This window comes from Heliangelus exortis, chromosome 13 (assembly GCF_036169615.1).
Source record: "Heliangelus exortis chromosome 13, bHelExo1.hap1, whole genome shotgun sequence".
NCBI lineage: Eukaryota > Metazoa > Chordata > Aves > Apodiformes > Trochilidae > Heliangelus > Heliangelus exortis.
In genome coordinates, this window is record NC_092434.1 from 4,278,050 (window position 1) to 4,292,831 (window position 14,782).

The 14,782-nt window shown below is 41.5% G+C and overlaps 1 long non-coding RNA gene across 1 annotated transcript in view; it reads left to right on the plus strand.

The window, feature by feature from the left end:
- LOC139801964 (uncharacterized) overlaps nucleotides 1-14,782 on the plus strand; it is a 193,557-nt gene that overhangs the window by 137,212 nt on the left and 41,563 nt on the right. Inside the window, exons 4-6 of the long non-coding RNA XR_011728431.1 lie at nucleotides 1,205-1,363; nucleotides 8,847-9,010; nucleotides 10,461-10,568. This is a non-coding gene — a long non-coding RNA (uncharacterized lncRNA). The remainder of the gene's footprint in view (nucleotides 1-1,204; nucleotides 1,364-8,846; nucleotides 9,011-10,460; nucleotides 10,569-14,782) is intronic.

Consider the following 14,782-nt stretch of genomic DNA (forward strand, 5'->3'; position numbering starts at 1 on the left):
CAGAGGGTCTCCCCTGCCATGACACCTCTGGTTAGTTGTGATTTAGATAGTCACAAATCAGGAAGATGCTTTCCATAAAGGTTTATTTGGGTTTAAAAGCAGATTTCTGCAAAGATTCTGGTGCTGACTGTTTCAGTCCAGCAGCACTTGCAGAGCACAGAGGTGATGCCCACGTGTGTGCTGTGCGACCCTTGTTGTGTGCTGGGTCCCCCTTCCCTCCTCAGTTTTGGGCTTTTTCTTCAAATAGGAGTTTGGTGAGACTGGTACTCATTTTGCTAAGTACATTGAGTACAAGAAGAAATGTGTACAGCGTGCTGCATAAAAGTGAATGGTACAAATTAATTTTGTGCCTGGGCACAAGAATATTCAGCATATACATTAATGCAAACTCATTTCTAATTATGTATTTCTTAATATGGGTAATGCTGTGTCTCTCTGGGGACAGGTGTTGTAGTTCTGTGACCTTAGGTTTGGATGGATAAAATTATTTTATTCCTTTTTAAATATATAGACATAAGTCTGTGACACTAAGAGGAGAGACTGCCAGAGATTATCTATGATCATCATAACTGCAGTAAAATGGGACAATGGCATATAAAAACAGGGAAGGAAATTTTAGAAAACATTTTAAATTGTTCTTCTTGAATAAAACAGTTACATGGGGAAAATAATACTAATTTCAATACTGAAATTTTAAAAGTCCTCTCAGTTTAATGCCCCAAGCTATTCCTGAGTGTAGTTAACAGTACCCAATGGTGGCACTTATTAACCCTGGTAGTGCTTCGTTTAGAGAAATGTTTTGTAGAATTTCAGTGTTTTTTATTGCTGTGCTTTGCTCGTTGTCTGGGAGAGGTTATACAGCCACCCATAACCCACTCCATCCTCAAATGCAGGCACTTTAGATTCAGAGCTTTGAAAACCAGCTAAATTTACACCCAGCTTGCTCTGGAAATAAATCTGCTCATTTAGATGAGGTCTCATTTGAAATGGCTTAGCCCAATAATTAATCATTTCATTCTCTTTATATATTTGTGGGTGTTTGAAAGAAGTTTGATTAGTTACCAGTGATTACACTTCCCAACACCCTGCAAAGGAAATAATAAAATAAAACCCGTCAGGCTTTTGGAAAGGATTGCTGGGACTGAATTTGGGCTGAATTTAATAGTGACTTACTAACCGGCTATTATTTGTCTGCCTCTAACAGGAACTCCATGATGAAAGAGGTTATCATCCAGGAGTTATACCAACCTTGTGCTTAAGCCCTGTGATGGGAAGATACCATGAACAAAGCAGCAGTGGCTTTCAAGTTCCTCACCAGGATGGGATGGCACGAGGAGAGCAGCACTGCTGGGTTTTGCCACAGGTACCCACCAACCCCAGGGGACACTCAGCCTCCTCCCGCTCAGCCTTTTGGGCTGGTTAGATAAATCCAAGAGAACTAGACAAGCTTCCAGTTGCTGATCTATTTTTCCAAAATGCACTAAATGATTTTAAGGAGTCCTAAGAGTTAGGTCTGGAGGTGTTTGGCTATTCCCAAGGTGGGTTTCCTGTAAGGAGCTGCAGAGGGGACAAGATTGTGTCATTCTGAGTAGATAGCACATAGCTAATGCTGCCTATCATTCCTTATCTGTCTTGTGGCCACAGTGGATGAATGTCAGAGTTCAACATACCCATGCTGTTTAACCTGGTGCTATTATCACAATGACCTTAACCAGCTAGGCAGTTCACAGAGTAGGCACTAAACAGAGCATGAGATGAATTTAATGGATTACTAGGGAGTATGTTATTGCAAGGAAAAGCACCTGTGGAGCAACATATTTACCTCAGTTCCACTGAATGAGCATGTTGAAAGTGAATTGGCACAGCCTTCTGCTTTATGAAAGGAAGTATTTTGTCATTCTTCATGCTTTCATTAAGAGGATTTAAAGCAGAGGATGCTGAAATGGTTCTGTGTTGGCACCAAAAAAAAATCACAGATTAATAGCAAAGCTCGAAAATAGTAAAGCATCTGATTTTTGCTTTTTCATCAACCAGCCTAATAAACCAGGCTGAAACTATTAACATACAAATAGACAACCTTCTGATTAAAACAGCAACAGCCAGCCCAGCCTGAAAAAGACCTCTGCATGCAGAAAGCAATTATGATGGCAAATGTTGTCCGATTCACTTCCATTTGCAACAAACCTAGAAAATAAAAATGTAACCTATTGTAATTTTGCAGAGGATGCCGCTGTTATTTAAAAACTAAGATGTTCTTGATTTTTGTGTTTATGATTGGCATTTCAGAATCCCTCAGATCTACTGCAATGTTTTAGTCCTTTGAATTTCTACTGTAGATGTGGAAAAGTGAGCCCCCGGGTAAAGTGTTGTGGGAAACCTCCCCAGAGTAAGGGGAGAAATTATCCAAGATTATACTACTGTAATGTACTTACTTTCCTGCATCTCCCCTAAGATGATGATCTGTGGGAAGAAAATCCTTACTGACTTCACTATCATTTAACAATCTACCTCCTGATGATGATAATCTAGTGGAAACAAGTTTTCTGATTTTAAAGTCGAGTCGTGACAACTGATACCACTCAGCTATTTCAGCCTTTACATAAAAGAAATCTTGTTTTCTCATGAAATGAATCACTGGCACAGGAGAATTCTCCCTTGTGACAAAGCAGACCCAGTTTCCTGTTTACATGGGCCGAGTATTCCTTGCCCAAAGGGAACTTATTTTGAAAATTCCTTTTTAGCAGGACATAAGATTGGTAACTTCTCACATATTTAGATGGTAAGAATTTAGGAAAGAATTTAGGGCTGGACCATGGTGGAACATGATTTCTGCATCACATAGAGTTAAAAACCAAATTAGACAGCTAAGGTAGCCTCCAATTGTGCAGAAGCTCTTTTGCACTCCAAAATAGTTGCATCAGCTATAAATCAAGTGGGCAAATGATGCAGGCAGGTGTGTAATGTTAATATTTGTGTGTAATATTAAAGGTATAAAGGTGTAAAATGAAAGGTATAACAAGTGATGAACTCAGTACTTGGATGAAACACTTCCTAAAGTTAACTACAAATGGGAAGTTAAAAATGGGACAAATAGAATTTCATCTCTGCACTGCCCATTGTACATTCTTCAAAACCAGACAGTCTACTGATTATTGTTCTTCTTGATTTTGGTTTTCAAGCACTGAATTCTGTCTTCATTGGACATTAGTCTGAAGTAATTGGGCTGGGAGAGCAAAATTGAGACCTCAGTTCAGTATGTGGGGCAATAAATTATGCAATTATCTGATACAGAGTCACAGAATAGCATCATATGGAAACAAATGGTTTCAAATCAAGACCACATGTTTTTAAGAGGATTCTGAATTTCAGTGATATGCAGCTAAATGTCATCTATTTGCAAAGAATTGAGGAATTTGAAAAAAATCCTTTTGAAGATTATTGTGAATATAGTAATTGTAAAAACACTTGCCAGGATTTTTCTGAGGTCAGTGTCAAGAAGCCTGAAATTCAGACAGAAATTACACTGTTCCAGATAATCCTTTCTGAATGGGATTCTTCATTGCCCTTCACCAAGGTCTGATCATATACCCATGAAAGACTGGACTCCTGAACCCATGATTTCAAGCAATAATAGATCCCACAAGTTTTCAGATGGTTACTTTTTCTAATAAATCATGTTAAAATGGGCATTTGATTTACAAGGATTTAAAATCTAAAATGTTCAGATACGCTTTTTGGTTTCTTCATGTTTTTTTTTTTAAGAAATTGTGCATTTATGGCATCTAATGCCCTCTTTTTCCAATGCCTTTACAAAATAACTTTTTATTTTCCCTATCTAGATACTGAATAGAGCTCTTTACCCTACGTCTGTCACTGAGGTCTACATGCAGTTGCTAAGCCTCCACTATCATCTAAAAGGGTGGAGACAGGGTAGCAGTTTTCTCTGGAAGAGTGACAGACGGTCATGCCAAGTTGCATAGAAATATTGGCAATATCTTTCTTGAGGAGAGATTGAGACAGCTTCTGACAGGAGCCAACACCCATTTTCAGATGAAAAACGTTCATCCCACCACCTAACTCCTCAATCTTTTCTCCAGCAGACACTTCTCTGGGAAAACACCCACTGCTGTGTGTCTCAGGCCAGTGGAGATCCTGTGGAAATCTGCAGTACTCACCCTGCCTGTGCTTGTGCTTCCTTCTTATTGCCTTTTTGCCTGCCTAAAATACTACAAACAGCCAACTGGCTACATTTAAGTGTAAGGATGGTGGGGAAATGGGTTTCTCTCTGCTTATTGTCTTTCTTCTTTTCATATTGTCTGGCAGTTTGGGGTCTAGAGTCAAATGGAGCTCATGTCTCCTGGGATCAATGTAAGAGGGAGCCTATGGTTGGTACGTGCACTGCTGGTTCAGGCAAAGTGGACTCTTCATACACAAATTATATAATTTTGGCTAAATTCAGGCCCAAAGGAATCATTGTTTCCTTAGGTTTTTCTCTCACGTGTATTTTTAGACTAGCTATAGTTTGGAGACCAACTTCCTGAAGTCTTATGCTCTAGTTTGGGTTTTGCTACTGGGACAGGGTCATATAAATCTGTTGTTAACTCCATCAGCTGAATTCAAAGCAGTTTGGACAGGTCTGCTGCAGAGACCTGAAACACATAGCCAAGAGGAGGCAATTCCCAAATCATCTAAAATCTTCCTGACAGTTGCAACCAAGGAAATAGTCAGTTTTAAAGCTCTTGTAGAGAAAGACACTAAAGATCCTTACAACTAAGTCATTAAGGTACATTTTAAGCATAAAAAAAGGGTGAAAGAGTATTTCCAAATACACGCTTCAAAATTGACATTAGAGGATTGCCAGGATTTTTTGGACATTGAGGAGACAGCAGTATCTCCCATTTAGATAACTGAGCAGGAAACAAGTGCTGTGAGCTTTGGAAAGCCAGTGGAGCACAGGGATGGGGAGCAGAAGGCAGAGGGAAGGGAAGGGCACTTTGTGGGCTTTATTGTGTCCCGAGATTCTGCATCCTATTTCCTACTCTAAAGGAACACACCGGCTTGGTTTTCTGCAAGAAGCAGGATATTGTTTAGGTCTTTTTCCAACAAAGTATTATCAAAATTTGTTTTTGTTGTTTTGCTTTTAATTGAGAGCAGCAGCAAAGTTCAGAGCACCAAATGCAGATGTTACGGGGACACGAAAGTACAAGATAAGGTGCTTCCTACCACAGGAAGGCTATTTTAGCTGTTGGGTTTTAAGCTGATATTTGTGAAGGAAGGGAAGTCAAAGGCAACAATAATTAATGTCATCATTATGGTCCAGATTTTCAAAGAAACATAGTGGGATCAGGAGCTCAGTTGCTTCAGCTTCTCAGAAGACTTCAGCACAGGATTAGGCAGCATTTGAAAGACAGCAAGCACCAAAATCTAGGGATTTTTTCACTAATATTAAGGAATCTCTGTTCAAGTACAGGGATTGTGGATGGAAAAGTGTTAATGAAAGGGAAGGTAAATTCACAAGCCTCACCATCTTCTCTCACTAATGGTTCTCAGCAGAACATGCTGAGCTTTGTGACTTTTTATTTATCATTAAAACAATTTTTGTTATTTGCTGAGTAGTTAAAATTTCTTTTCTTGATAATTTGGGGATATAGCTGTTTATCATATGGAATGACAAAAAATAGCAGTGAAAGTCTTTTAAAATGGGTTAGTTTGCAGCCCTATAGAGCTATGCTTCATGAGCTTATTTGCATCGTCAGTAGAATCTAAACTCATTTAATTCATGGCAGGGAGCATATGAAAAGGCTCTAGAAAAGGACTTTAAGAAGCAGTCTAGAAAGGGTTCTAGAATCCAGTCTTAAATGGGGCTCTGGAGAGGTCTCTAGAATGATAATTTAAAAAAAAAAGGACTCTAGAATGAAGCATAGAGTGTGTTCTAGAAAGGGCTCTAGAAAGGGTAGTGCACACCTTTCTCCTCACTCTTCTCACTCCCTTCTTACTCAGTGCTTCTGATTTACAAACAGGTCAAAGGATGAAAACCCCAAGCTATGTCATGGGTGGTGAGTGCCCTGTCTGAACTCATTTCACAGTGGCCATATCATTCTCTGTACTTTTAGAACATCATGAGAACTACCCATACATTTGCCTACCACATCAAGCAATCTGAAGGTTGAGTTAGGTGCAGAAATAGGATAATCTGGACCCAGCAGAGCAAGGTGCTGCTGGCCAGGGGGAGAGGAAGGGAGGGAGCTCTGTCACCAGCTGAAAGCATTTGTGCTTTCCCAGCTCCCTCCCTTGCAGGCTTGTTCTGACTTCAACAACTCTCTGGCCTTCACAGGCTTGAAAAACTGTATAAAGGAAGCAAAAGAAAAGGTATTTCAAGGAATGAAATTAAGAATTGTAAAGATCTTTGAATAACTAGTGTTTTCAAACTGGGTTAAAGCAGACTTAGAGTAATCTGACATGATGTAATCCTAGTGAAGTTGCAGGAAAGCAGAAATTAAGTATTTATTTGAGGTATTACAGTGTCTAGTGTAAGATACTGTTAAGTACTGTCAGTAACTCATTATATATTTATTTTAAAAAAATAAGAACTTAAAAGAAAAAAATAAATTTGAGATTAGAATGTGGTTGCTGTACATGCATTACACATGCTTCTCCTTCTGTTCCACTAATGGATCCTGACTGCCAGAACAGTGAAAGGAACCATTCAAATTAGTGGAACTAAGACCCAAATCTATTAAAATTTTTCATTTGCTTCCAGTGTAGAATTTCAGACAGATCCCTGATTTCTCTGAGGCACTTCCAAAGCATCACAGCTCTGCTGTAAAATTAGTTTTCTGTCAAAGGGAAGGATTCTGATGGTAGAAGCCATTGAATCTTCCTAATGGCCAGGCAGCAAAGTCATGACAAAGGATGCAGCATCTCAGTGGCACATCATTAATGCTGGTGGCAAGCTGAGGAACTACTGGGGAGAGAAACATCAAGAGCAAAAGAGGCTGAGATGAGTGAAGCAGCAGTCATCAGCATGGAAATGCCACCTTCATTATACCAAGTTCTTAAAAGAACTGAATCAAGCCAGGTACATTGTACCAAAAGATGAAACTAAGAGGCACAAGCCACCCATTTAGGCTTCACTGCCAAGCAGGAGAATCTGAAGTGTGGTTCTCTGATCCTGTGAGAGATGTAATCCAAGCCACTGCTGGAAACCTCTTACCTTTCAGTCCTTAGTGATCTCCCACTGCTAGAGTGGAGTCACTAATCCCAAGATTTTCACATTGTGAACTAAAATCAGGGAGGGACTATTGTTGCAGTTGGAAACTTATTTATGGGTCATCAAAAAAATAAACATGCAATGGAATTTATTTGCCACAGCACTTGAGGGAAAAAAAATCCTGGTGCAAATAACACTAAAATGGACTGCAGAATTGTCAACAATCTGATCTTCAGTACAGAGCACTTATCAGGAAAACCTCTAGTATTAAGTTATGCTTAATTTTTAATGCTGCCCAAGCATGCTCTGCTTTTGCCAAAATAATGGAAGTCTGAGCCTTTGCTGGGAATTTCCATACTTCTGTGGCTTTAAGTTGTATCCTTCAATTTTAATTATTTTTTTTTTCTTTTTTGGTGATGGGAAGTTTTAGTGTCTGGAAAATGTGAGACACTAAAGGAACCCAAAAAAATGTATATGTAGGAGAGGGTTTGAGTTTCTTTGAATCCTGGTCAGACTCTGGAAAACAGAACCAAACCTCAGAACCAGAAATTCCTTCATGATTTTTCAACATTTCTGCTAATGCTGACTTCCAGGGTCTGGTTTACATTGGGAAACCTTGACTCCTGGCTCCAAAGGGTTCAATTAGTCAAAATGGTTGGCAGATGGAAAAAATAATTAAGTTCCATCCAGTGTTTTGTACAATAAAAATAGACTCAAGACACAATGGCCTTACCTTGAACTTTGCAGGCCAGCGTCACGTAATGATAAAGAGGGAGTCTGCTTTTAAAACCTGGATTATCTACCAGGACACACAGAGAGTGCCAAGCTGGGCTGCAAGGGGGAGAGGCACCAGGATCTAGCAGGCTGAATGCCTGTTTATTAATTTAATGACTTTCAGCTCAGATTGAAAATGCAAATTCTGGCAAGGAGAAATAACTTGACATGGATATTATGAGATTACCAAAACCTCACAATAGTTGTAATAACAATAATCATCTGTTATTTGAAGAGATGCTGAAATCCATGGAAATTTTAAAATATTATCCTTAGAAATCTTTCCTCTAAATGCCCTGTCTTTCCTGAAAGTGGCAGAAAAGTAGATAAAACTTTTGGTGAATTAATTTTTATTTTATGCATATGTGCAGAATTAAGACACCCAGAACCTGAATTTGAAAATATAATTATGGAGCAAAACCAGAACCTGTGCCTTAATGTGACGTAAAAGTTATCTTACTCCAACTGTGCCATAATACAGGTATGGCAAAGAATTCTACCTGACATTACACAACTGGTCATTCTAAGTAATGAGTATATTCACTAAAAATGAGAGCCCAATAGGGATGATTAGCAAATTGGGAAGTGTAACTTATTACATAAATGATTAATTACAAAATAAGCTCTAGTGAAAATGTCAAGACCAAACCAACGTTTCAGATAAGAAATGATATAATATAGACAATAGAAAGTGGACAAATTCAACACAGTTGTCAATGACAGCACCTGGCATTAATTGGGCCCCTGGGCTTAGCAATTTATCTCCAAGTACAGAATGAAATTCCCAGCTCATGGGAGTCACTGGGGTACAGCTGAGGTTCTCCATTGTAATATTAATATTAATATTAACCTTGTTTTCCAGAAAGCACAGGAGCTGCACGTCCCCACACCTGCACATCCACAGTTTTACATCCACTCTTGGCTGTCAGTCACTGTTGGATGCAACTGGATCCTGAACATCTAAAGAGATGGAGAAATAAATTGCATTGCTCTCACTGCAAGTCTGATCAAGCTCTGAGAGGTGAGGTAAGTCTGCTTCCTATTGCTCACATCCTTTCTTCTCTTCCCTAAACCTCTACCAGCTTTGATTGCCATCTCTTTCCCTCTCACATATCCTCCCTCTGCAGCCAGCCCTGCCTCACCCAGCTCTGTCCCCTCTTGCCACCACATGGCTCTCCATGGCAGTGGGGGTTTGAGCAGGGCTGCTGAGGCAGGGTGAGGACAGATGCACACGGGGTGGCTCCTGACATGATATCATGGAGTGTTTTGGCAGAGCTGGTGTGGTTGAGCCACGTGACTGGGGCTGCAGTGCCAGCATTTTAAAGAAGTGATGTTCACATGTTTGTGATTGCTCTGATGGTTTGGACTCCTCTGAGTGTACAGCAGATGGCCCCCACCTTTATCTTCAGGGAGTGTCTTGTGTTTATTCGTGGTGGTAGTCCAGAAAAGCCACTGAATCTATCCCAAATAGTATGGTATTTAGAGGGATAAAGATGTTCAAGTAAGCCTGGGAATCATTAGGTGCCTGCCTTGGAGCCAAGGCTGCTTGGATGGGGCTCAGTTTCACAGCTGGCAGAAGGAGGAGAATCTTTTTCTCCTTCAGCTGCTGAGTCTGTCAGCAGCAAGCTCACTGAGCCACCTCATGGTTCCTGAGGGTTTGTGGGGTTCTGGAATGGGTGCCCTGTTCAGAGAACTTTAACAACATTTTTTTGGTGCCCACATGTGAGAGGCTGTCTTCAGCTTTGGAGCCTGATTTCTGTTGCTTCGTGGTTTGGGTGACACCATTAGATGTGTTTGTCAGTTTCCTTGGGATAAGAGTGGTGGATTCTGGTATTTAAAGTAAGAAGTGGCAAGGGTGGAGGGTCTCGAGGCAGAATTTTTCTTTTGAATCATAATGTAAATTCACTCCACCTGAACCTCCAAGTGAACCTTCAGAGCCCTGATTTCTGTAAACTCTCATGGGCCAAGCTCCTGGGTTCAGCCTGTCCCAAAGCACATGCTTGGGTCTTGACACAGCTGTCCTAGAGGCCAGGAAAAATCAATGTATACTATTGTGTTAAACCCAGTGAGGCTTAGCAGAGGGGATGTGCTAATGAATTCCATGTGAATATGCTGCAGCAGACCAGTCCTACAAAGAACAGAAATAATTTGGTAGAAAACCTGCCTCATTTTTGCTTTCCAGCTTAGATGGATCACTGTGCAGGCTGTTACTCAGAGCAAGGGCTATTCTCTGTGGTGCTGCTGCTAACATCACTGGGTGGTGTGAGGTGTGGTACCCTGCCCTGTGAAGGCAGATCTGGAGCTGTGCAGATCAGAGCAGGCAGCACATCTTGATGTCTACTGCAACTCATAAGGTGAAGGCTTTGATGTATGTCCAGGACCTTGTTTCTATGATGCAAGATGCACTGCAAAACCTGCTTTTCAGGGAGCACATCAGTAACCATGGGATTTTTGTGCATGAAATCTTGTCCATTAGGAAGCCTGTATCAGTGATTGATCCATGGAAGTTCCTGAAGAGGAGTTCCTTGATGCTTGTGTCCTCTGCCTCCTGGGAATCTCAAGTCTGTCTCATGCTGCTACATGAGTAAGCAAAGCAAAGTCTTTAGGTTTTGTTTCCAGCATCAGTACTCCCATACAAAATGCTAAAATGCCTTTTTTTGTGTAGTGTTTTCTAATTGCATTAAGTTGTAATACCTTGCTTACAAAATCCCCTATACAGAAAGCCTCTAGGTTTTCACTAGCAGAGCAGCTATGCCAGCTGGCTTAAGAGAAACTGTTGTGACAATTTTTCTACTTTTCTCACCCACTCCCTTGTAACTCACTATCCTCAGATTTACCTCTTCACTAACCTGGCTCCAGTTCTTCTCCTTGGCAATGCTGCTGGTTGTCTCCCATGCCCATGTGCCTGTGCACACACACACAGGCTCAGGCAGATGCTCATAACCTGACTGCACGATTCACCCCTCTCCCTTGCTAACTGTCAGGAAAAAAAGGGGAGAGTGAAAACAAAACTGTTACTCAGAGGAATAAGGCAAAAATAGAAATCTAAGGATATGGTGGTTGTAAGGGATGCCCAGAAATTTCCTTCTGGAGTCTCAAGTCTCTTTTAATCATCTCTCATACTTTGCTTCACTGCTCCCCTTTCAGTTCTTCAGGCCAGGTTGCTTGGTAGACTTGTGCTGCCAAATGCTATTATAACCAGGCTGCTCTGATCTTTAGCCAAATATTAGGAAAGAAGTGGATGTGCTAAAGCATTGGTGAGCCAGTGAGGGAACTCTTTACCATGGGTGGAATGGCAAACATGGCTTTACAAATGAGAGCCGCTGGAGCAGGACTACAGGACAACCATGGGGCCTGATTTCAGCTGCTACCTGTAGGATAAAGCAGACCTAGAACATACCACTGTTTTGCCACCTTGATATTAGCACACAACACAGATAACATCAACAACATCTTTTAAGGTGTTGGATCCCTGAGACAAATGTCTGGGCTTTGCTGACGTGTCCCCAGGCTGTGCTGACTCAGTGCAGATCCCTGGTAGGAATAACTGAGACTGCACTGAAACTTGTGCCCACGCTGTCCTGGAGAGGAATCATCAAAGAGGCAGGAGGGCTCCCATTGGGCTGTCAGGGCTGCATCTCCTCTCCTGGGGGGCTCAGGGTGGGCTTTGTGACAGCTTTGGGCAGGTGGAAAGGTGGAAAGTGAGGAGGGGCAGAGCTGGGAACACTGAGGCTTTACAAGTGTGCTCTGCACGTTGAAGAAGGGCTGAAGCTTCATTAACACTTACTAATTTCTTCAAGGCCTCGCTCCAATCTAATTTTAAAAGAAATGTCTGAGCAAAAGAGCAGGAAAATTCATTCACAACTGCAATGAGCTTGCTGGTTTCCAGATCTTACCCAGCCCTTGTGCTGTACATCTGTAGTAGGAGCAGCTCTATTTGCTTTGCAGGCGCGCTGGAGTCACGCAGAGTTCAAATTTACTGTACCCATCAAGATGCAAATTCTAAATTTCGTTTAGCATTGTCCCCTTGGTAAGGATGTTACGTGCAGGCCGGGATTCTGTCTCCCCCCCAAGCCCTTTCGATGTGTTTATTCATTTTGTTTATTTTCATTTCCCAGTTTCCACATGTCGCTCAGTCAGATTGTCTGTTAGCAAGACTGAGAGACGAATAACATATGTTACCCCACAACTGACCTTGAAGGGGAACTGAAGAAACCATCTTCCCCAGGGCTGAGATGTAATTCAGACATGAGCTTGCTCTGGAGAGGTCCTTTTCATGAAAAGACACTGCCAACTGCATCACAAGCCCTGGAAACATTTCTGCCTGCATCAATAGCAAAGTGTGAAGTACCTACCAGGGGGATGGTGAGGATTTAGCCTTCTGTGCCATCCCTCCCTCTGCTCTCATAAGCAAAGCAAACAAATTCTTCGTGTCTTAGAAGAATTGGATAATTCAAGCAACTCGAGTTGTTTCCTTGCAGTCCTGGCTTTTCACCTGAGGGAGTAGGTTTGCTGATCCTGCCCAGGTTAAAATGACTGAAAATCAATGTGGTTTGACAGCTGCAGGATAAAAGAAATAAATGGATGTACAAACTGTTGAGCAGCAAAGGCTTTTCGAGCAGATACAAAATGAGGCACAAAAGGAAACTGTAGTCTATGATCTTCCTACAGGCTCTTGATTCACAGTGATCTGGCCAGTCTAACCCCCTCTGCTCGGGTCAGTCTGTCCCTGCCACAGTGCTTTTTGCTTCCTTGCACAGCCTGCTCAGGAGAAAGTGTGGCCTGCCTGGCTCTCCTCTTCTCCTTCCCTGTGTGGCCAAACCAGGCATGTCAAACAGGATGGTACCATCTGTACTGTCCTAGCTTGGTGGTGCAGTTGGATTTGATGATGCCTCCTGCTCCACTGCTGAGCTCACTTTGCCTTTGAAAGAGCAAAATGTGGAAGCTCACCCATGAAGCTACTGAGGACATCTGTAAAGGGGTGTTGTGGGTGGCACTGTGACATGGAGGTAACTCCAAGGCTGCTGGTTAGACCCGTTGCATTTATTGCTTAGACCAGTGGTCCAGAACAAAGTCTGGTGAAGCAAGTTCAGGTTTAACTTGGAGTCACCTATCTTGTCACACAGCTCCCACAGGCCAGCTGGATGGTCAGGAGTGGATGAATTTAGAGCCCTGCCTGCTGCAAGCTCCACCTTTTTCTGTCACCCCATATAGAAATCAGCTTTCATGGTCCATCCACCCTGCATTGACCCTGGTACTCATATAATTTCCCCCCCCTTTTATTTTTTTCCCTTATCTCTAGGCTGTGGTCATTCTGTGGTTCATTTCTTTACCTGGGAAACATGATTGCTGTTTTCCACAATAATTCAGAATTGCATCCTGACTTTGCCTCAAGGGTCGGGCAGTTTGGGATGGGGCAGCCTGTTGGGATCCCTGTGATCCCTATCATAGCCTTCCTTGTTAACTGGGTGTCACCTTCCTGTGAAATTTGTGATCAAGGCTGAATTACATCAGAGAGAGGAGATAAATGTTATATTCAGAATGAGTTGCCAGTTCTGACACACAGAAACCTTGAACACGTACACAGACAAAATTCCAAAGTCACACAAATTGAAATCCGAAAACCTTTCCTCAGTTATCACTTAGTAGCAACTTCATATAATTTTTCCCATGTAATTAAAATGTCTTTCCTGAGCCAAAAAAGAAATTTTCTTTACAGCAGGCAAGTCTTACATAAAAATAGTTTTCTCTGTGGTGTCTGTTAGTTGAATGTAATTTTTCCAGCTGTATTTAGAGGAATACATTTTGGGAAATAATTCATTTTTTATCGTAGTACTTTAGGTTAATGGGGAAGAAGAAAACTAAATTCTGCTTAGATTTCAGCAGGGCCTGGTATCAGCTGAGGGGCTGGATTCAGTGGATGTCTCCACAGGTTTATGGGTACCACCTATGGCTGGCAATGTACATAGGCAAAATATCACTAAGGAAGCTTTCAGAAACATTTGTTAATGCTCAGCAGCCCAGTAATACCTCCTGTTATGACATCTGTTTTAAGCAGAGGTGAACAGGTTCACATACACGTTTTTTTCATATTTTCCTACTGTGGCTGCTGAGTGGGGCTGCTTTCATTTTTTTTTTTTTTTAGCTCACCCATGACTCTTGCTCTCCAGCAGTGCTCAGCAGCTCCTGGGAGACCTGGAGCTTTCCATGGCCATCCCCTTCTGCCCGCTGGGGGTTTAGAAATCTTCCTCTTCTTACTGTCCCCCTTCACCTCCTCCCCAAATGTCTGTATTTCAGTTTAGTAGCCACTTCTGGAAATGTGGGTTCCTCTGCTCTCTCAGAGGTGCCAATGAGCTGATGGGCATTGCAGGTCAGGATTTCTGTCACCACCCTAAAAATGATCTTATTGGCAAAGGAACAAATCTCAGAAAATAACGTTTTGAACCTGTCAAGTCTGATTTGTGGAAGGCTTCCACAATCAAGAAAAGCAACAAGCAATGATTGCTTTCTGCTCCACCCTAATTTTCCTTATAAAAAATACTAGTATAGTTTTCCAGTTGACAGCCCCGTAAAGGAAATAAGAAGAGTTTGAGTAAATCTTCCAAATAAACATATTTCTCAGATATAAACATGGTAAATCTTTTCTTTTAAGAAAGATGTAAAGAATGGTTAACTCAAAATATGCATATAATAACATATTACCCACAGCTTCTCATGTTTAAAGAGATTCCATATGCTGGGAAAACCCATAAAATAAAACCCAAGAAATGCTGCATCCTCTTTCTATTAATTTGAAAC